General features: G+C 46.1%; 1 protein-coding gene across 14 annotated transcripts in view; it reads right to left on the reverse strand.

Moving 5' to 3' along the window:
• LOC1276686 (protein bric-a-brac 1) overlaps window positions 1–19,584 on the reverse strand; it is a 141,900-nt gene that overhangs the window by 69,209 nt on the left and 53,107 nt on the right. The window lies entirely within an intron of this gene.

The raw sequence follows: 19,584 nt of genomic DNA on the forward strand, positions 1-19,584 counted from the left end.
GGTACTTTGTGGACTTTGAAGGCACAAAGTGACACAAAGGTATATACGGAAGGCAGCCTTGGCAAGTGTGTAATAATTCACTAAAAATGTCTCAGTGTGGTAAAAATTTGATCAGCAAGTCTTTGCTAGCGGGGACTTGGCGACTCGTACGGGGTCGTTACATACATTATGCAAGCATGTGAAAGCCAGCGTTGCTAGAATCGATAAAAGATGGGTAAGAGTCGTCATTTTGTGCGCTTTTGTTATCCACGAGTGTAATTGATTAAAGGTTTAGTTTTGTCTGATATGGATCGGTTTTCAAAATCGGGAGCTTTACCCTTACAAAGCGACATGGTTTTTAAAGGGGGCGTCCATAAATTACGTAACGCTCAAAGGGGGGGGAAGGGGTTCCCTGTAGCGTTACGGTTTGTTACATAGGGGAGAGGGGGGGTTCACATTCTGTTACGTAACGTAATACAATCCTATCACTGGTCACTGACAAATGATCGCCCACCTGGGTAAGTTTTGCACTTTTATTTCTTTATATCTTTTGATAGGGAATACGAACTTGACATTTATAAAATACCAAAATAGAGGTTTGACAGAAAATTGCCATGAAAAAATCCACCGTGTAATACAGGTTTAAGAGCCGTGTGTCTCAGGTAAAGACTGTAGTTTTCAATCTTACCGTCAACAAAATTCAAACAGTTACATGTCATTCTACGCTAAACGCATCGACCTGTATATTATTGTTGGTAAACAACAGTCGTGCGGTGCTGTCAATTTTTTTTTTTTTTATTTTATTTTTTTTTTTGATGATGGATACATGTACAACGAGCTACATGGATACATGTACAACGTAGCGCTACTAAACGAACTGTTGAGTAGACTGCCTCCTAGTATGTTTACTAATTGGGCCGTTTTTAAACACACCAGGGACAAAGTCAACCTAACTGACTTCGGAAACTGGATAGGAGAGTTGGCCGATGCCATAGCTGGCGCAAGGGTTCACTCCTTCGGCAATGGCGAGACGGAGAGAAAGGTTGATGAACGCAGACAGCCTAAAGGGGAACCCTTCACCCACGCCCATCCATGGACAAGCCATGGACGCAACAATTCGTCAGTTGGGCGCAACGTTACGGGTCGGACTTGTGCAGTTTGTAGAACTGGGTGTAATAGTCTGGAGAGTTGCAGACGTTTCAGGCACCTGAACGTGCATGAACGATTGAATGTCATCAGAACGGAGAATTTGTGCCGCAAATGCCTGCGTCAGCACAGCAACGCCTGCCACGTAAAGGAGCCTTGTGGCATCAACGGTTGCGGGTATATGCATCACGATCTGCTGCACGATCCTGCGAAGCATGAAACAGCACCAACGACAGTTACGCCTAGATGTAATGCGCACGCTACGGAGTCATCTAAGTAAGGGGGGGTTGTTCGATCATGCGTTACGTAATTTTGGAAGGGGGGTCTCCTCCAACGTTACGTTTTGTTACGATAGGGGGGGAGGGGGTCGAAAAATCCCAATTTCAGCGTTACGTAATTTATGGACGGCCCCAAAGTAAAAATTCCTTCCCATCATTGTGTTGTGTCCAGTGTTCAGCAACTGGACAATGTTAAAGACACGGCAGCCACTGAACACTATCGTCCATTCTAGCGAAAACGCTTAATAGAAACCCGGCAGAGCCACGGACAGACATTCAAAATGCAAGGGTTAATTGTGCGAAAATATTTACACAGCTGATTATGGTTTATCGTAAGCGTCCGAAGAGCCAGTACAACGTGTTAGCTAGCGCTCCACGAAAACTGTTTCACAGGTGATTGTTTCGTACTTTAGGTGTACCGCGAAAACGGAGCAAGATTAAGCGAGAATTTACAGCATCAACTACCCAGGACGGACGAACAGGACCGCACCTGTCCGTCTACTTCCCTACCAAAGCCCGCAAATCTCTTTGCCAGACGTTCTGGACAGCAGCAATGAGCAGTGGCGGCTACTTGTCGATGAGCAGGCTGCAAAAGGAAAAGGACCATCGCTGATGGGAGTGAAATAAGTTGCACGGATGCTTGCAATACGCGTGGATACTTTCGAACGCGCAAAAGGTGAAAAAACATGGCCGGGCCTTGTCATTTGGTGCGATATAAATGTGCGCCTTAGTTTGTTTATAAATATTAAATCCTGTTTTATCTTCCCACTTGCCTTCCCTGCCGTGCTTGCTTCCATTCTATCTTACTCCCTGACATCGAGCAAATGGAGTATTCCAATGACCAATACTTGGCACAGCCACAAGGACGAGAAGGGCAGGTATTGCTTCTTCTTTTTCTCCTCCTTGCTCATTCGCTCTGTAAAAAAAACTAGCGTCTGCTCCATATTCATCGTCATCTAATATTTATGATTTTATTTTTGTTCCCTCACTTCGTTTGCTCCAACTTCCAGGCAGGCGGTGTACATTTTATGCAGCTTACCCGGGCCGGGCGAGCTGATAGGAAAGTTGAGTCGAAGAAAATTACTGGGTACGTAATGTTGCATGCTAGTTGTTATTGTGGAATGTACAGAACCAGAGAGTATTACAAGTTTTATGATGCATGAATGTTTTATCCACGCAAGTGGGAAAAAAAAGGAATGAAAATAAAAACAAATGATCATAAATTGAATACTTCAAACGAGCGCAACTGTTGAAGCGTCTACTTGATATAAGGTTTTAAGGTTTTCATAAATTTACAAAACTTATTTTTTCAAAGAAATCATCTCACAACTTTCGTCAACTCCTTAAGAAACGTCCCTTCGAAGGACTAGATCTGCCGCTTCGAAGAAAAAGCCGCTCCAGTCCTCCTCTCTCTCCTCATTGCGCGTCCGCTAACCTAAAAAGCAACCGTTTGTACGTGCGTGTGCGAAGCAGGAGGGAGGATGTGTGCCGAACGAGAAAAGTGTCGGCTGGCAGAAATGGCTGCATGAATGATTTATTTTTCCTACATTGTTTATGGTCACAACATGGCTGCCCGTTGCATCCACCCTCTGGCATCACACCCCTTGCTGGCACGGTTTGCCCCACCCTGCTACCAGCAAGGGAAGCAGGATTGTAATACATTTTTTGCTTCTACCTTTCCTCCCCTACTTTTCACTGGCAATCCTTTTTTTCCAGTTGACCGTTTGTACCGAGAGGAAGAGAAGAGGATTTCTAAGTCAACACCCAGCAAGCGGCAATTATATGTATCTCCACAGTACCGTGGAGCCGGTGGTGAATGTGTTAGTGTGTAATCAAGAGTGAAATCGTCATGAAAGTAATTTAAAGGACATATTTAAAAAAATGAGATTTTGTTTCTACTTAGCAGCGATGAAGACATTTCTTCGAAGCTCTTCGGGAGTTTAAAGCGGTTTCTAGTTGAAAATTCTTACCTGCAATAAGAAATAAAACAAGTCAGCATTAGTTCATGTAAGTAAATGGTGCATTACAATTATTCTATTTTATACTAGTCACGCAATGAAAAACTGGTACGTTGCCGGGAAGCAATACTTATGTGATTAATTTGCTAAATTAAACTCGCGTTGCGTATGGTCTAATGAACTGTTGCACCAAGTTCACGGTAACAAGCACTCCTTATTTGACCCATTGCAAACAGTTCACTTCAATCGTGTAAACCAAAGCGTGCGGGTTGAGTGTGTACACCGAACCGTAAACCTTGCCCGGTTTTGAACTCGCTCCACCACCGTGCGACACCATTGCGACAATTTAATTCAACCCTGCTCCAACATCCGACCAATTTACACCGATGCCGGTTCGGAATATTGCTCCCCAAAAGCGTTAATATCCACGTTGGTGAATTGAGGGGGGGGGGGGGGAGTTTAAGGGAAAAAGGAAGTGAAAGTAATCAATCAACCTGCGCAATACGCGAGCAGTTTCGCCTGAAAGTATACTTTGAAAGTAATTTGCACGATAAAAACAGCATCCCTTTTTTCACTCTCTCTCTCTCTCTTAGTGCAACCATATGGATATGTTGGTGCGACGTGCAGACAAAAATCTCACTGTCAATATATAGAATTGAGTTTACTGCACAAAACTAATCACTCGAGCCGTCAATTGGGCACAAATCGTATCAGCGTCATCAGGCGCGGCCGTGCTCACCTGCCAGCCAGCCTAGGTAGACAAGGTTTAATAGAATTACACCAAATATATATAGATGTATATTCGTCACCCGGTTCTTACACCCTTTACGGGAGTTTTGGGATGGAGCTTGGTAACGGCGGGGCGCGGTGGAAATCAAAAACTCCCGGATTGGAAACGGCCGCCGTGGACTGCGAACGTTCGCAACACTACCACAGCCCGCCTGTGCACCAAACCAATAAGTTGTGCTTTTCCGCCTGCCAGCGCTGATTGATGCTGTTTTATGCCACACTCATACTGTGTGTGTGTGAGAGAGAGAGATGTAGGGCTGGGTGCACCCATGCCAGTATATTTATATTAGTGTGCAATATCCTTCCACCCGGGCTGCCCTTTTGTCGGTACCGGTAAAACCCAATCAATGAGTAAAATTTAGAAGTGCAAATTGCCAATCAGTAATGCTCGCACGGTGCACCGGGTTTCGGGTGGATGTTTGCCCCGCATTGCCCCGAGATGGAGAAAAGCTTGTGGGAAAAAGCTTGTGGAGCGGGAAATGTCAGTTTGCACCACACATGTACCCAACTGCTTGCGCAGTTGGTCTCGTGACGAACGGTGCTACAAAGTTGGAAACAGTTGGAAATCCTTCGGCAACAATTTCCTCACCTTTTCCGGACCGATCGTGTGTGTGTGTGTGTGTGTGGGTTTTGGGAAATAATTCGAGTTTTCTATCCGGTAGGTTAATAACGGTAAAGAAAAAGCATGCAAAAGCTCCTGTTTTCTGAGAATGGAGCGCTTTGAGCATTTAGTTTGCTTTTTGGACTTAAATCAAATGCATTAAATGCTTCATTTTTTATGCCAATTTGTTGTTAAAACAAAGGAAAACGTGTATCACACTAACTTCTTACTGTGAAAGGTCTGGAAAAGTGTGAAAAGTAAGTTTGCTTTTAATTATTAAAAATTAACCTTAAGCCAGCACTGCCTACGAAATCGTAATTATCGTTATATTTTTAACCGTATATTGCTGACGTAGCCTTTCTTCTCTCCCTCTCTCTCTCTCACACACACACACTAAAACCCATTCTACAGTGGCATATTATCCCCTCCTGGGCCTCCCTGCATTTGATGGAAAGGCCAAACCCTTTTTCTTTCTGTTTGTTTCACACCACACAGTCCAAGGATGGTTCGGTCCGATTCGTTCGTCTCGTCTCGAGCGTGCGGGTCGGTGCGTGGGGGAAGGGATGAGGCGGGTTTTGCACTGTTACAACCGAGAGCGCAACTATTACTGCTACTACTACTCCTCCCATTCGCTGTTCGACTGTTTGCGCAATTGGATCAATTTCTTATGTAAATCGATGCATTATCGAGCGTATGTTTTCACACGGCAGAAGCGATGGTGGTGGTGGTGCAAAAATTGAGCTAAAGATATGAGGTATAAGAGGGACTGCGTTCGCAAAAAAGAAAGAAGGTGGTACAGTACGAAAATGCACTCACACACACACACACGCAACGACTGTGAGCTCATTACTTATGCAGACCCACTCTGCCTGTCTTTTTCTGGCCGGGCAAATATTTCTGTACAAAAATGTGTGTTCTCTGCTTGCAAGCCAAAAGCGGGGTGTGGGGTAGTATGGGGGAGCCAAAAACATAAAAATGTGTGAAGTGGCACATAGAAACACAGACACACACGCACGCAGCGAAGTACACTCACAGTATGGTCGATTACACCGTTGATTAAAACCCCGTTACCCTGAGGTGTAGAAAGGTGTAACACGTGTGCAACATGAGCTTTACAACGCCGTACTAATACGAGTGGCCCGTACTGGAGTACTGTTTTCCCTGTGTCTGTGCTTGTGGTTGCTGTTTTTTTTTCTTCCTCTTTTCTATCTCTGTTTCAATGTTTTATTTTAATTATCATGCGCGAATAACGATTGCAATAGAGACGTCAAGCGTTGGTCAATCGAGCGTTTTCAAGATTGAAATGAAAATGTTTCCAACCAGCGCTTCCAAACCCGGGACGGGCACACAGCTCTGCCAACATTCCGCGCACCAATAAGTGCCATAATTGCCCCCTGGATGGTGACCAATTATTGAGGTTTGCGGTAACGCGAGGTGGCTCTCCGATTGCACATTTCGGTGCTTTGGCCTGCCCACACACACGCAGGCACAGGCACACGCATTCGGTGATGTATTGACATCCATTAATCCTACGCACTTAGGATGCACTCGTCTGCATTCGTGGGGCAAATCCCTTTTCGCCGCCCACAACTCACAGCCTCAGCTTCGAAAGATTCGCGCGAATCGTGTCCATTTATTCGATTACGGTCATCGCATCGCAGGCGCAAGGATTTCGAGGGGAGGAGGGCGATAACGAGGGAGCTGTTGGAAAGGGCACGTGAAATGGTCGTTAGAGTCCCATACGCCCTCCTTTCCACTCCTCACCCCTTGTGAACCATCGTCGTCATCTCCCTTCCGAAATGGGCACGGTGGGCCGTTTTGGGTCATATTATCGAAATGAAGAGATTGTGAGATGATGATTTATTAAGCGATCAAGCCGTGGCTAGACATTCGGTGGCTTTTGTATCTCGCTTGCAGCTCCACCCGTGTTTGCGGGGAACCTGCCACACAAGCCTGACTGATCCATGGCCGCTTTGCCTAATGTGTACTAATTTGTGTATCGCAGTGCAAGACGACAGAGCCCGCCGCTACCCTGGTGGTGGTGGCCCGCGATCAAAGTGGCGCGGTCCGCACGTTGACGCATCAAGGAACCGGGCATCACCGGGTATCTCCGAGCTGTACGCTAATTTAACCGTCATTTAAATTATAATTTCCTACATATTCAATTAGACGATTCCGGCGCTGATTTGCAATGCACGCGCGCGGTGTGGGGAAGAATGATAATCGAGACGTCGGTGGTGGTGATGAGGCTAGCATACACAGGGAAGAGGTATACAGGTAAACAACGTCAAAGTGCAGGGTTGGTAAAGGTGAGTGGTGATGATGAAGATGATTTTACAGCGACACATTGTATTAGGTTGAGCATTTATGATATTTATGTGATGGTTGTTTGCAATATATTCAAGAAGCGAAGATGATTGTACTACAAGATTTGCTTAAAAGTGTGATACGATCAATATATGGGCAAGCATACTAGGAACATCGTCACATAATCAAGTAACAGATTGTTTGATGACTAAATTGTGTTGTTAAGCTCGTGGTTCTATGTATCATTCGTGATGGATTCCAATTTGATCTAATCTAATCTCATTTGGCTTGTAATGAGAAGAAAAAGAAGAATATTATTGTATCTGAAGTCTGTCATTAGCTATCTGAGATGTCCAATTCATCGAATGTGATGACTATTCAATTATTTAGACGCATTTGTCAGCTGAAGCAAGGTTTGGAGGTAGTCTGATCTTATAGGTTATTGGCTCTATGTAGTACCAAGCAAACTGAAATATAGAGCTTAAACAATAGATTATGGTATTCCCCAATGGATATATTACTTTTATTAGACAAACTAAACTCTGTATATCTATGTAATTAGACATGTTGCATCATTCTTCCATATAGCTTCCAATTTGTTTCAATAAAATCCTCAGAAAATAGCAAAGAAAACCACAAACAGAGTATTTGAGACTTTTTAAAGTCATCCATGAAGAGAGTCGATGGTATTATGAAATTCTATTGCTTTCATAAAACTTCAAATTAGAAGAATACCGTTTGGAAGAATTTAACCTAGAAGTGAAGTGAAGTTTTATGAAATACCTTGCAGCTAAATAGTCAGTCTTTACTATGGTCCATACGGGGCTTGAATTCAAAATAGGCACATTGTTAAGTCATGCGAGTTGACAACTGCACCACTGGAGTGTCCGTAACTCGTATCTTATTTACAGCTTATCAAAACGTTATCAAAATAATCTTCTGATTCTCCATTACTCGAATCTGACTTATCTTCTGATGTTTTATCGAAGCTATGAACCTTACTGCCTATTATACTTGGAATAATTATCACATTTAATATTCATTTACTACACACTAGTACACACTAATTGAACAAGCGAGGGAGATACTTAAAAATATATTAAATACTGCCTGTTAGTCCATCAATACAGTTGTGTTAGATTCGTCGGCAGAATAAATACAACATCGCAATAATAATTGAACCACACATGTATTAACCGTGCAAAAGGAAGAGGGCAAAAACAACCGTAGCAGACGGAACGTCTCGGAGGAGTTTCGCAACTACAACGATCCACTTCACTTGCCTTATCAAAATGACGGTATCGCACCGACCACGGAGGCAAGGGGAAACATCCGTCGTCGACGACCATCCCCATTGCCATGTGTGTGTATGTGTGTAAATTACTTATCTATTCCGATGCTTTGCACATAAATCATAATGAATAAACATAAACTAGCTGGCAGACGGGGAACGCAGGGGGCTGACCGGGGGACCGAACCGGGAGTGCATAAATCGGAACAATATATCCCCGGGAACCAGATGGGAGCCGGGGTTGGGCGCTCGAAAGAAAGCCATCGGCCCAAGTGACAATAGTGGGCGCACGGAGCGAGACTAGCACCGCGACGGTTATTGGGGGTAAGGTGCGAAAGTGTCAGGGTGTTATGGAGACTCGAGCGTCTCGTTGATGATGAAAGAAACGCTCCAGATTGTACAGCCGTCGTACATCATACAGCCCGTCGAGCGCGAATCCATATTGTGCCGGTTAAATCAAGCCTAAAAAGCCCACATCACACTTACGGACACGGGCACACACACATGCACAAAATATTCCACTCCAGACAGGCGCAAACCCTTGGCCTCCCCCTCTCAGACGCTCGAGATTTGCATCTCGACTTTTGCATCTGATATGTACGCGAAGCGGCGATTTATAGGCAATGTATGCAGCGAGCATATGTAATGAAACAAAAATGCACTGACTCCCCCAAGGGACACCCCTTGGCACCCCCGTCCACACATGTGAAGGTGGAGTGTCACATTGAGCGGGTGTTTTTTCCCTTTCCCTCTCCTTACCGTCGTTGTTGGGTGATGTTTGTTACATTTGGCACATTAGCAAATGTTACACTCTTGGATGGAGGATTTTTTTATTCAAATACCTTCAACCCCGGACATCCTAACGTTTTGCGTGCGATTGTTTCGGTTAGTTTTTTACACCTTACCCTTTACCTTGCCTGTCGGCGCCTGCCGGTGGGAGGTTGCAAGAAGTTCTTGGCATTACAAAAAAAAAAAAACGCCATTAAACCCCAAACACCGGAGACATATGTATGAATATTTTGTTCTGCCTTCGTGCACGAATGCATTACGTTCATGTTTTCAAAATTATGCATCCATTATGGGGTGGAAGGGTAGTTGGGCGGATTGCGGCATAGTCTACCGTTCTGAATTTGTGTTTCAACGCTGCCTACAGACAATAATCAAAGCTACTGCTTTCTTTTTGCCCCCCTCCCCCGTATGCCCTGCGTGTGCCTTCATATTTTGTTTTGCCTTCAGTCCTTGCTGTTGGAGCAGCACATCTGCACGATTGATAATGTATGTTTAAACTTTTTCCGGCGTATGTGTAACAACACATCGCTCCTTCCTTTTGCCCTGGCAAGCATACGGTATAATTGTATAAAATTAATTTGAAGAACACTTTTGTGTGCCCGAGTGCGAGAGTCTACAGGCGCGAACGTTCTAATAGGCGTCAGGAAAGACACTAGCGTTCGCACATGCAAGCTACAACTGCTACTACGGAGCGGGTGGATTGGGGGAAACAAATTGCTCACCAAATTACTTGCCTAAAACTATTCAAATTTTGCATTGGAGGAAGCAAATGATAGCAAACGGAAGCAGAATGGTGAGTGAGCTTAAAATTGCTTTTTTCCCGATGTTGCTTCCTGCTAGCGCAAAGGATCAAATGGGTGACTTCTTGGGTGTGTCTGTGTTGTTGTCTGTGAGAGGTGCTGGTAGTGAAAAGTGTCGGTAATAGTGTAATAATCAAATAAGTTACATTCTATGAGTACTTGCGAACTAATAATCCATAACAAACAACACAAACAATAGTTGTTTTGAGGTACCCAGATGTCTGATGTCACTGAATATTAATGTTAGCCTCTTTCTGGAGTATTGAGTTTAACGACCTCAAAGTATTTCAAAATCTTTCTTGGGATGACGTCTTAATAAAGATGACTTGATAAGACTCATCTTAAGACCAATTTTCCAAAAAGATTCAACTTCTAGCGCAAAGTAGCATCACATTGAGCTAATATTATAGGAAAGTCAAATCTTCTCAAATAGAGCACCTGATGCATCTCATACTCAGAATTCCCAAAAGTTGTGTTCTACGACTTGACGATGTTCCATTGACGGTGTCTCTGAAGCACTCTTGATTCATATTTCTACACCAATTCGATGTATGACATCAAATGTAGATTCCAAGAATAGAATAAGCCTGATAGTAAATTCTAGAATAGTTTGGATTCCTGATGAACCTCAGATCCATCTTGAGCTATACTTCAGACATGTAACGATGCTCAGTATTCTAATTTTTGTTGTTGAATAAATCAATGTTTAAATCCTCCAAAATCTATATTTTTCAATAGCCTTTACTTCGAAATCGTCGCATTGTCACCTTCCTACAACGAACAACTCTACTCGACCATCCTGTTGAACCTGTCTGCTCTATCTCACGATGATAATTGCCATCCATTCATGCAATCCACCCCGAAGCAAAGGCAAACGTTGTGTGGTTTGTGATTGTTTTTGCAACCGCCTCCTGCTAATCGGTCGGTCCCATCGAATGGTACCAATTCCGACAACCCGAGCCGGCCCGAGAAGTGCTACAATCTTCTCAAAACAATCTACCCGCTCGGGGGGGAAAGGGAATCAGCATGACCAACCGCAGCCAAAAGGTGCGGGAGAGTGGGTTGAGCGTATCTCACGCTATCAACACACCTCCTTCTCCACTGGCAAAGAAAACATGACCCGTTTCTGTTCCCCTTTTCTGTACATTAACCTCGCACACACACACACACACACACACCTCGGTCCGGGGCACGGATTAACTCGGCATAACGCCTTCCCGGCATTTATAAAGCTTCCAAAAGTTGTGTCTTACTGTTGTGGAGAGTGTGCTGCACGGAGCACGATTAAACTGCCGATGACGACGACGACGATGATGACGACGGTTTAGCTTAGATCCGTTAGGAAGGACCAACGTTCGTTGGTCGCAACGAAAGATACTAGAGCGTGCCAGCATCGGACGTTCCAAACAGGCCGCACGACAGAGCACAAAAGGAAAAGCACAGAAGGGAAAAGTTTTTCTTTCACACACTCCGCTCACTCGCTTGGTTCCTCCCGGGTGGATATCTTTCCGGTCGTCGGAGATGATAGATCCTGCTAAACCACACAGCCAGCAACACACACACTCACACACACACATACAGACACACATACAGGCTCATCAGTGGCGTTGAGCAGTATCCCGCTTTCAAGGGCAATAAGACCACGTGCTGGTTTGGAATGTTGGGCGGGTAGGATCGTAGCGGAACCCACAGAAATTCAACCAACCATTTGCCCCGAGCCATCACACACATACTCCATGCTTTCCGGGACGACCCCTAAAAAAAGGATCGAAAGGAAATAGGCAAGACAAGAAGAAGCAGAGGAGAATGTTTTGGTATAAAATTTTCCCTCAAGCCATTCCTTTCGGCAGTGAGGTTTTCGAGGGGGCAATTTTTCGGCAACACTCGGGAGATTTGTGGAAAAATGTCCGTCCTCACCGCTACCAAGCGAAGGGTGTGAAAATATTCGCTACACCTTCCTTCCACTTTCTATCCCTACTGTTGGATATGTTTTTCTTGCCCAAGCGGGACGTCTGGTATTTCCCGGGGAGAGGACCGAAGAAACATCCATTAGAAATTTTCCAAAAGCATAAGTCGAGTGTGTCGATGGGAACGGTGGGGGAGGGGGAGAAAACATCGGTTTAACACACTGCCACATGTTGCACGTGGCCCGGGATGGTTTCCGGAGGATGCATACTGACACCCGTTAGGTGTTGGTGTGGGGATTTCCTTTTGGGAAGATTATTTCTCGCCCTCTCTTTTGCTCTCGTTGAGGAAGCAAAAGGGAAGCTCATTCAACAGCTCCTGTGTTGCCTTCTCGGTTTTCAATTGCAAGTATTGCTTTTTGGGGATGCAAAATAGTTTTTGATCGTTTATTTATGTTATGATGGATTAATCCACCCCAAAATTGGCTGGATTTTAGCTGTTCGAAGGCTAGAATAATATTCTCCCCAAAACTTCCAGCTCTAATCGGGCACACCCAACAGTTGGTACCATCACAAGACCATGCAACCATAAAAACAATCGTTCCATTCTCAATTGCTAGCTGAAAGTCTCCAATTAGGATTGTTCGGGGCCGAGCTAATTGGTCTCTAATATTTTCACAATATTGTATCGTGTCTTTCGGGCGCTAAGTCTGCTGTTCTTTCGCATGTGTACGGCCCATTTACAAACGTGCCATTTTTGCACATTTTTCACAACAGCCAAAGAAACGAACCGAACTGCAGTGTGCATTCTTGTTGCTGTGCGGGGCAAACCCCACGCTCCCATGTGCTCTATTCTAACCCCAATGCATCTGCCAAGCGAGGGACCAAATCAAATGCATGCTCAGCAAAGTGAAGGGAAAAGGGAAAATGGTTCGCCTTTTGCAAAAGAACCAGATTACAACCCCCATCAAAGCTCGCCGCTAAGCGAAAGCTTCGCCGTGCAGGCGCACAGACAGACTGGATCCAGCCATAAATTGGGAAAAAGATATTATTAGATAGCACTGATCACACACACGCGCGCTCGATGGGCTGCATTTGCTTCCGCATTCATTGTTACGGCGGGCGCGCTCGAAGCGTAAAACTTCATTTATTATCCGATCCGGCCGGGCGAGAGCAATTTGTAAAACACAAATAAAAACCACACCACAGGAGATGGCACGCGGGTGCTGTAGGCCGACGAAACGAGCCCACTTTTGGGTGGGTGAGTGGGTGTGCGCCATCATCCCCGTGCCGTATGAAGCCTACAAGCCGGGCGAGAATGTGTTCCCGGCCCGGCCGGGGTGAAATAAAATATGTTTGATTAGCACGCAACTGTACGGAAGGTTCGGGTTTCTTCTTCGCTTCCCTCGTGCAGGCACACCAGCATGGTCAGGAGGAGCAGTAGAAGAAGAGCACTTTTAGCTCGGGTGTTGTTGGGTTGTTTGCCTTCGATGCAATTCGATTAGCTTGCTGGCGCGCTCCGAAATTGGCCTGTATCGGCGGCCCACTCCCACTCCTCCTTCTACTCTGGTCATTACGCATCTGCGGCGCAGGATAATGAAGGCTGAAAGGAACGTGAGTGGCGTTGGTGTGCCTCTTTTATTGTAAAACTTTCCTCCCGGGGTATGATTTTCCACCGGTAGTTGCTCCCCCAAAAACAAAAAAAAAAGGAAAACAACAACTAAAGCCCGCCGTTTCGGTTCGAGATGCACTCACACGATCGTAATGCATTTGCATTGCGTAATAACAATGTTGCAGCACCGGGCGGCGAACGTACCAGGCGTGTGTGGATCCTTTCGTTTCGTCCTTCGTTGGCGTGAGCGTACCGTTGCGTGTTTTGCGTACAAGAATCTCGCGCGGAAGGCGCATTGGGTTGGGGCCCAACATTTTCCGAACCCGATGGGTTGGAAGCAAATAAATGTTTATTTTATTACCCATTCACCCCAACCCCTATGCGAGGTACGGTTTGCGTTGCTTGCTTTCGATTGAAAATTTCAGAACATCGGCACAGGCAAACGGAACTTATCCTCTCTCCCCAAAAAAAACCTCCAACTCGAACCATTCCACCAGAAATGTTGTAGATAAGGTGCGTGGCTAAGCTCTTCCTAGCCTCACCAAGCCAACCAGCACACCGAGGTCGGTGCGTTTTACCGATGTAACAAAACCCTGGACCACCCGTTTTTGCGTTTGCAGGAAAGGCCAGACGACGACGGCCACAGCGCTTTTTCCGAACGATGGTTTTCCAATGGTTCGATCGATTACACGCTCTTTGCATGTGTGGAAATGAGAAAAGTTTGTGATTGTAAGTAAACGCATGCACAAGGCACTGGTTCGATACGTTACACATATTAGCCTTTTGTGCTACCGATTATAATCGCGCGCGCAGGTAGAAAAGTTGCTGCAATTTAGTGCAAACTATCACAAGTCGCCGGCTCAGCAGAGCACAAAATTAGTGCAAATCAATCCACGCAAAGGGTTTGAATAATTTGGCATTTTGTGCGAAACTTTTCCTCACGAACATTGCACACATACACCGCCGTCACGGAAGGGAAATAGTTAGCTAGTTTTAATTTTATTTCACTTTAATGTGTGTGTATGGAAAAAGGGAAATTACTTCGTAAATGATATTTTGCAACAATCACAATCTTGGAAAGAAATTAGAAAAAATAATCCTGCTAGCAACACGGGCGTCGTGGTGAACGTTGGTGAAAGCGAATGTTAACCACCCCCCCCCCCCCCCCCCCCCCCCCCGTTGGTCACAGAGAGTATGTAATTTAATTATATTTTTATGAGATATAAATTAATTTAAGCATGAAACAGGGGAGAACTGGGAAAAAAGGCGCAAAACAAAATCACAAGCACAAGTAGCGCATCGAGCGATCGTTTGAGCGAATGCACCAGCGACTGTGTCTGTCGGTGTGTGTGTGTGCCTTTGCTTCGAAGCCACGGGCAGGCCGTTAGAATACGGCCATCAAGTCTCATCAGCACCATTCGCCATCATCATTTGCCGCTGATGGACACAATTTTCCATTTCGTTTGCACATGGCGCAATGAAGGTCTTGGTAGGGGCGGAAGGACTGGCTTAGTCTTTGGCGTGATTATACTCTGCTCGTACGTCGTGCGCTGTGTGTTCGTGTTTGTTATGCATTTTTCATTTGCAGCCTGTTTCAAGCTCAACGAGATTATGTTGTAGTTTATGATTAAATAAAAAAAATAAAGTTATTTACGGAGTGAAATTATTAAGCGACTGTTTTTTAACGTCAATTTCTCTCAGCATAGTAAAAAGACGGATCATTACTGCTGATAAAAATCGATACTTTGTTCCTCGCTTTTCGATTCGTTTGTAATGCTGTCCTATGAAGCCTGGTAAATGATAGGGCTTCTATTATTACTAGTAATAGGGGTCAGTTGCTATTCCATTGCACGCTTTCACAGGTGATAGAGAAATATCTTTCCGTTGGTGTCTAATTTGTGCCTTCCTTTTCCCGTGTGGTGTGCTTCAGTACCTTCCAGTACACACAAACAGTGGCCTTATCGGCAACCAAAGCGCTGCTTCCCCAGCGTGTGTACGTTGGTGCTACATTAAAATGGGACAAGACTCCGGATCTGATCGATAAAATTTGAATCGAGCTACCGAGCGAGAAACACTAAATGGTGACTCACAAGGAGAGACAACGGAACCAACGAGGAGAACCACCGAGGGCCGCACCCGCGGTTCATTCATATTTTATGATTATGAATACACTGACGTGCACGCAGGGTGTGGCGGGGCGGTATTATTTATTATTCATATAATAATACAATAAAATATATTTGTAATAATATACACCAGTCGCTTGTCGCTAGTCGTTGTCGCTAGTCGGTGCCGCTGCCAGCTAAATTACAGCCTCGCGCGCGCGCCCCGTCGCCCCGTGCGGAAGGACGGGCCCTGCTTTGCTTCTTTGCTTTTATCTCTCTTCCTCCTGCCGTCCCTTAACGCGCTCGTCCGGACAAATGCCAAGGCCGCCGTGAGGCAAACCCTTTATATCGCCTTAACCCCAGCCCGGCGTCTCGACCCGGCATTATGTCGCACGCAGGGCAAACACACACACACATACACAAACACACACGTCACAAGCCACCATGCAATGGCTGTGGTGGACGAGTGGCATAGCATTCCCGGCATTTCGATAAAATAAATTAAATATTAAAACCCAGTAATTATTGATGTTTCGATGCTGCCTGCCCGCCCCATTTGCGAAGCGACTTCCAACCCGGCACTACTTTTAAGCCCGGCGTACCAAAGGGGATGTTTGTCAGTGTGTGTATGTGTGTGTGTCTGTACATTCAGCTTGTAGTTCGTTGGTGGTATGTTTTGTTTCTTCGCCGAACGGTTGTAATTCCAAGCGACTAAATGTCCAGAAAGTGTCGCCTCCCAGCAAAAGCGATAGAACGAATGAGAGAGAGAGAGAGAGAGAGAGACAGTAACAGAAGAGACTGAATGGAGACGGAGGGACTTACACATATACGGGGTGGAAATGTTTTGAATCGTCCAACGTCGAACAGGGCAACAAAGCGAAAGAAGCCATGATTTATGTCTTGCTCAACAGTTCGCGACGATGCGGCGTTGATAACCCGCCTTTCTGAAGGAGGAGGACAACTGTACCATGATTTGTGGGCTTTCGGAGTTTGCCATTATCCGGCTGACGTATGGTAATGAGGTTGGAGCGAGTGTATGTAGCGTATTATGCCATTTCTTTCGTCGGGCAGCGATAATGTAGGTCGCAACAAACGGAAGCAACTTCGCAAATAAATGTCTGCTTGTGCTTCAGGGAGCAAAGAAATTGATAAATGTCTGATAATTATAACGTTTGTTGGAATGTTTTCAAACCCATTTTAAATTGTTGATACATTCAAATGCAAAAAGTTCTCAAAGTATGGAACAATTCGACTTAAAAAAAATTGCCGCTACTACACAACGAACAACCCCCTGAACCAATCAAGCCGATGCGGTGTTCTTTTTTCTTCTTCATTTCAACCGATTCAGACGTAAAAATCGATCCATGCACTCAACTCACAACTCCGGGGTCCTCAGCACGGAGGTGTGTGTGTGTGTGTGTGTGCGTAACAAAGTCAATTAAGCGAACCAGTCCTCAACATCGCGAATGACAACATGCTCGCGGAAATTCTATAACTGGACACAAACATTCAGGCGCCCTGTAGCGCTGTTCAAACACTCTCTCTCACACACTCTCCCCACGACTAGCGGCTCTCCAAAGTTCCACCGGCAGCCGCCCATCGACAGTCCTTCACGACAACTCATCGAACCACGCGGGTGTATCCTCTTCGACTTCGGGAAGAAGGTAGCCGTCGGGAAAATATATTCAATTCCGGTTTGCGTGACACAACAACAAAAAAGCGCACACTCTGCCAACGAACGAAACGAAACAAAAAAAAAAACGCTCCAAACTATAACACATCTGTTCCGTCGTCGGTGCATCCGAAAGGGAAATTGCTCAGATCATGTACGCGCCAGCCAATTGGAGAAATTCATCCACCTCACCGGTGGACCAGCTCGGGATGATGGAGCGGAAGTTTCCGCACTGTCTGGTGCGCGATCCGGTTGCCGCTTTCCTTCGGACGGCCAGGTGCGAACGGGTGGTGCGACATCTGCATACGAAAAAAAAGAGCGAGGGACGCAGAATGCACCCAGACGTCCGGCGACGTAATGCGATACCTGAAGCCCGGGGGGGGAGGGTGTAGAAGGCAAAGGTATGGTGTATACATTTCCTTCCATTTTTGCGTTCCTACGTCACCGACGTGACGTCTATCTTTCGCACTCCCCCCCAGAAATGGATGAAACGGTCCTTTATCCATCACGCAAAATATGACGATATGCGGGCCCGCTGGGTGCAGCCAGCAACTTCCCGTCCAGCCGTGTTGACAGACCGTTCATTCGGTCGCTTCCACTTTCACTCATACCTCGGCAAATGGCCACTCAGGGGGATGATATTGCACTTGCACTTGCACACATCGTTGCAGGTTCTTGCAGGGCCCTTGCTTCTTCGTGCTCGCTCGTACACCTGAGCATCCAGCACTGTGCCAGAAAGGTGCAATGGATAGGTGTAATTGTGTCTGTGCAAGAAAAATAGGCCTCTCTGTCCACAAGCGGACCCGGCAGGCGGACTGGCGGGAGTGTGTCCAAAGAGTGGAAAAAGAATTCAGTAAATTGCTACAACACATCCCAAAGTCTGTCCCTCAGCGCCTATGCGTGATGACTATACCGAGTCCTGCTCGGCTCGCTCAATACTCCGATGCAATACTTCAGGCAGCGGACCTGCACAACTCGGCAAAACGGGAACCTTCCCGTGCAGGTGACGATGCACTGAAGAGTAGTAGAGAAGAAGTGGGTCCGCCAAAAAAACGTACTGCACAAACGACGCCGGACACAGACAGAAAACGATCACGATTGGCCGACGGAACAGTCGGAATGATGATGCATCGAGTGAAATGCAGAAACTGACGAATTGTATGCATCCATCAGTCCTTTCAGTGGTTGGGGAGGGGAGTGTTGCAAGCCTTTCCCGATTGCAAGCGTCCGAGGACGAGTTCGTTTGCATCATCCGAGGTGGACGCTCTGGGATGAAGTTATCCTGAGCGCACAGGACACATCCAGCGGTAGGTGCTCCACCAGACCAGACTCCAAGAAGATGAGCCCTTGTGTGCGTGTGAGTGTGTGTGTGTACACTACAAATGTGCACGTCCAAAAAGGATGGGCATGAATTTTGATGAAACTTGTCAACTGTTCGCTCCTCCGCTCCCCCTGCCCACGATGGTTTGTTTTTGCTTCGTTTCGAAACCGACCCAAAACCCTTCGGAGCCGTTTCGGAATGTGTGTGGGTCCGTCATCGTACTCCGATGCCGATCGGACCTGTCCCTGCAAGAACGAGAACGCTTGCAGCGTAGTAGGTTTTAAAATTGAATTATATTTTATATATTTTATTTCCCGCTCCCGGGTTTTGCACAATTTTGCGTACGGTTCGATGCAACTCTGGTGACAGTTTGGTGCGTTTTCTGTGCGTCTGTGTGTGTGTATGTGTGTGCTTCTAATTTTGGTACACGTCGTAACGCATCGCTTCCGGTGGTAGTGGGATGTGCATAGGGACGCTTAATGTTTGCAGCCCACTACCAGAGTGCACCAGAGTAACCGTCCACAGTCGGAGTTTGCATTCGTCATTCGGTTACGTCTCGCATGTTCTTTGCAGTCTACACCCGTATAGTGGCCGCGTACATTCTTTGGCACGACTTGTTTTGAGGCCGGGCCCGGACAATCTCTCTCTCTCACAATCAGTCATCACCCGAGAGGCCCAAACCCTTACCTCGAAGGGCACTTTGTTGGGCGGCCGACGGGTGTTTTGAGACCACTAGGGGTGCACCCTCCGTACAAGTGGTGTCAATTTTGACAAACGACCTAGCCCGGACCCGGACCGGGGTTGGATGTTTTGAGAGATGTTGTTTCGGTGGAAGAAATAAATGGAACTTCGTCTGTGTCTGTGTGTGCATGTGATACAGTTCCTGATGCAGTTTTGTGGAACACTGTGGGAGGAGTGGCGCTCTAGGTAAAGGGACTGATAATTGCCATTGATTGTTGCAGAAGTAGTTACCCACCGGGAGCATCCGGGGTTTTTCGGTGTGCCATTGTGTTCGGCACTGCTACGCCGGTA

The sequence above is a fragment of the Anopheles gambiae genome, chromosome 2, assembly GCF_943734735.2.
Source record: "Anopheles gambiae chromosome 2, idAnoGambNW_F1_1, whole genome shotgun sequence".
NCBI lineage: Eukaryota > Metazoa > Arthropoda > Insecta > Diptera > Culicidae > Anopheles > Anopheles gambiae.